This window comes from Schistocerca gregaria, unplaced genomic scaffold (genome assembly GCF_023897955.1).
Source record: "Schistocerca gregaria isolate iqSchGreg1 unplaced genomic scaffold, iqSchGreg1.2 ptg000927l, whole genome shotgun sequence".
NCBI lineage: Eukaryota > Metazoa > Arthropoda > Insecta > Orthoptera > Acrididae > Schistocerca > Schistocerca gregaria.
The window spans coordinates 100,307-105,000 of record NW_026062284.1 but is presented as its reverse complement, the minus strand read 5'-3'; positions in this window follow the sequence as shown (position 1 = coordinate 105,000).

Sequence of the window (4,694 nt, the reverse complement as noted above, 5' to 3'; positions counted from 1 at the left end):
CACATATAGATGATTTATGCGAATGTCCCTATACGTGCTGTAAGACTGGGCACACAACGTGAATCGCACGTCAGCCAGACACTCGAACATGCACCACTCTCGGCCTGCAACGGAGACACACAATACGTAAACATCTGGAATGCGACAATGTCGAGTGCATCCTCTCTGCCACATTGCACCGTCGACACTATGATAACCAGAGCAGTAGGTCCACCTATAAAAGCACAATACCCCACTCCTCCGACAACTACCATTGCTCAGATAAATCAACACCACCAACACACATCCTACACAGAGGGGCACCAAATATCATCCCCCGCCCTCGTGTTATACCACATGAAAAATTGCAGAAGTGAGAGACACACATCCGCCAGCCTCTTGCTACAAGCATCGAACCGACGTGACGTATCTGACGGTGACTCAGGCATCCGCGTACTGCCACCACTATCCACCCCCCCCCCTCTCTCTCTGCACCCTTCCCACACAATACCAAATTTAACCAACTTTATCGCTTAACCTAACTGTGGCTGTACCACATTATCGCTTAACCTAACTGTGGCTGTACCACATTATCGCTTAACCTAACTGTGGTTGTACCACATTATCGCTTAACCTAACTGTGGTTGTACCACATTATCGCTTAACCTAACTGTGGTTGTACCACATTATCGCTTAACCTAACTGTGGTTGTACCACATTATCGCTTAACCTAACTGTGGTTGTACCACATTATCGCTTAACCTAACTGTGGTTGTACCACATTATCGCTTAACCTAACTGTGGTTGTACCACATTATCGCTTAACCTAACTGTGGTTGTACCACATTATCGCTTAACCTAACTGTGGTTGTACCACATTATCGCTTAACCTAACTGTGGTTGTACCACATTATCCCTTAACCTAACTGTGGTTGTACCACATTATCCCTTAACCTAACTGTGGTTGTACCACATTATCCCTCAACCTAACTGTGGTTGTACCACATTATCCCTTAACCTAACTGTGGTTGTACCACATTATCCCTTAACCTAACTGTGGTTGTACCACATTATCCCTTAACCTAACTGTGGTTGTACCACATTATCCCTTAACCTAACTGTGGTTGTACCACATTATCCCTTAACCTAACTGTGGTTGTACCACATTATCCCTTAACCTAACTGTGGTTGTACCACATTATCCCTTAACCTAACTGTGGTTGTACCACATTATCCCTTAACCTAACTGTGGTTGTACCACATTATCCCTTAACCTAACTGTGGTTGTACCACATTATCCCTTAACCTAACTGTGGTTGTACCACATTATCCCTTAACCTAACTGTGGTTGTACCACATTATCCCTTAACCTAACTGTGGTTGTACCACATTATCCCTTAACCTAACTGTGGTTGTACCACATTATCCCTTAACCTAACTCAAGTTGTCCCTTAACCTAACTCAAGTTGTCCCTTAACCTAACTCAAGTTGTCCCTTAACCTAACTCAAGTTGTCCCTTAACCTAACTCAAGTTGTCCCTTAACCTAACTCAAGTTGTCCCTTAACCTAACTCAAGTTGTCCCTTAACCTAACTCAAGTTGTCCCTTAACCTAACTCAAGTTGTCCCTTAACCTAACTCAAGTTGTCCCTTAACCTAACTCAAGTTGTCCCTTAACCTAACTCAAGTTGTCCCTTAACCTAACTCAAGTTGTCCCTTAACCTAACTCAAGTTGTCCCTTAACCTAACTCAAGTTGTCCCTTAACCTAACTCAAGTTGTCCCTTAACCTAACTCAAGTTGTCCCTTAACCTAACTCAAGTTGTCCCTTAACCTAACTCAAGTTGTCCCTTAACCTAACTCAAGTTGTCCCTTAACCTAACTCAAGTTGTCCCTTAACCTAACTCAAGTTGTCCCTTAACCTAACTCAAGTTGTCCCTTAACCTAACTCAAGTTGTCCCTTAACCTAACTCAAGTTGTCCCTTAACCTAACTCAAGTTGTCCCTTAACCTAACCCACGTTGTCCCTTAACCTAACCCACGTTGTCCCTTAACCTAACCCACGTTGTCCCTTAACCTAACCCACGTTGTCCCTTAACCTAACCCACGTTGTCCCTTAACCTAACCCACGTTGTCCCTTAACCTAACCCACGTTGTCCCTTAACCTAACCCACGTTGTCCCTTAACCTAACCCACGTTGTCCCTTAACCTAACCCACGTTGTCCCTTAACCTAACCCACGTTGTCCCTTAACCTAACCCACGTTGTCCCTTAACCTAACCCACGTTGTCCCTTAACCTAACCCACGTTGTCCCTTAACCTAACCCACGTTGTCCCTTAACCTAACCCACGTTGTCCCTTAACCTAACCCACGTTGTCCCTTAACCTAACCCACGTTGTCCCTTAACCTAACCCACGTTGTCCCTTAACCTAACCCACGTTGTCCCTTAACCTAACCCACGTTGTCCCTTAACCTAACCCACGTTGTCCCTTAACCTAACCCACGTTGTCCCTTAACCTAACCCACGTTGTCCCTTAACCTAACCCACGTTGTCCCTTAACCTAACCCACGTTGTCCCTTAACCTAACCCACGTTGTCCCTTAACCTAACCCACGTTGTCCCTTAACCTAACCCACGTTGTCCCTTAACCTAACCCACGTTGTCCCTTAACCTAACCCACGTTGTCCCTTAACCTAACCCACGTTGTCCCTTAACCTAACCCACGTTGTCCCTTAACCTAACCCACGTTGTCCCTTAACCTAACCCACGTTGTCCCTTAACCTAACCCACGTTGTCCCTTAACCTAACCCACGTTGTCCCTTAACCTAACCCACGTTGTCCCTTAACCTAACCCACGTTGTCCCTTAACCTAACCCACGTTGTCCCTTAACCTAACCCACGTTGTCCCTTTGCCTAACATAGTTCACTGCTCGGAATCTCTGGTGTCGTTGTTATCCTCATGTAGATGTCTTGCGAGTGTTGCTTACTTTCCACATATTCCCGCTATCCACTGTCAATTGTACTGCAATAGGACTATATCGCCCCCCCCCCCTCCCTCTGTCCCCCTCTTTGTGTCTCTGTCCTCTCAAGCTGGTCGGTCTGGCGTTTGAGTGTTAAATGAGCCTCGCAGCTGTTCAGTTGCATTCAGATGTCGACGCCCTCAGTGTACGTCGTGGTATGGTCTGTGTCCATTGTCCGCTGATGTCGTACGCGTAACCCACACGCTGTACCGATCATCGGTCGTTACGTACAGAGTGAAGTAGTGTGATACGTGTGACCGTACGCTGGCTGTGCCCAACGGTGTCGAATCTCAATTTCCATATGATGTGCTCGATGCTACTTGTCTCGTCTCCCAATAACAGCTAGGTTGCACTGTGGTACGCCGTAGAGGCGTGTGGGAGGAACGTACGAACGCATTGTATGTCACCCTGGGTCGCTGGGGGTGGTGGTGCGGTGAGTCAGGTCAGGTCAGGTCAGCGTGAGCCGTCTGATGTAGTGACGCGTGTATTCCGACTTTGTCGTATTGCCTCACACAAAGTGCTACCCTGGTGGACCGCGTTCCATATCTGGGACATGCCGCAGATGCCGGTTGACAGTGGATCGCGGAAGGGACATCGCATACGTGCGCGGGCCACCTTCCACGTGTTCTCTTCTGCACATGTCGCAGTGTGTATGTGGTCTGATGTAGCGTGTCGTGACACATGACATCCTGGCATGCAAGAATTGTTGAATTCGCAAATGTAGGTGGACATCTACGTTTACTGCCCAAGATACGCAAATGAACTGGAAATCCGTTGTTGAGCGGTTGTTCACGCTGGAGGTGAATCTGTGATGGCGACGATCGGTACAGCTATTAACCGGTTGTTTCAGCGGTACCCGCCACATCCACACACGTGACTAGGCCCATGTGGGTATGAAGCGATACGCGGCGGTGGCTTGGTGGGACTGTTCCCGGCCGGTGAAGGGGGGCCGCCCGGCGTGTTGGCCGCGCGCTGCGTGGGCGCACGCGCAACAGGCGGCTGGTGGGGGGCGCCGAGTGGCAGGAGCGCCAGCCGACGGGCCCGGCAGGCGGCGCAGCTACGCTGCGGCGCACCCTGCACGCGGCGCCTGGCGGCCAAAGTTGGTTCAGCCGAGCCCGGTGCGAAGCGCGGTGGACATCTGCAGTGTGCTGGTCTGATTGAGGACTGTGTGCGTTGAGGATGCGCCGCCGCCTGGCACTCGGCGCCGCGACGCCGTCTGCTGCTCGGTCGCCCCAGCGGTTCTCGCAGGTGGTTTGTATCGCAGTTGTGCGGACGTGTTGGCGCGTGCGCTGTGCTGGGAGAGTTCGCTTCTGCACCCAAGTGGGGCTTTGCCCTTGTGTGGCGCTGGCGTTGGAGCTGCCGGTCACCATAGGTGGCGCGTGTTGTCTCCCGCCGGCAATGCCACGACAGCACGCTCCCGGGCCTCTGTCGGCAGCGGCAAGCTCAGTTGGGAGCAAGGGTGTTCTCACTAAAACCGTCTACTCGCCTAACTCCGGGCGATTGCGCCTCTCTCGAAACCGACCAAGTACCTAGGACGGCGCTGCGCGCCGCCGGGACCTGAGAGGGTTTCGAGGTGTATCGTGCAGGGGAGCTCGGCCTCCTCCTGTTTGCAGATAGATTGAGCGGACGCTTGCGTGTTTCGCGCGGGCCCCCGGGACACACTCCCGGGCGGCCGGCTGCTCAGCTCTAGTTGACCAGCT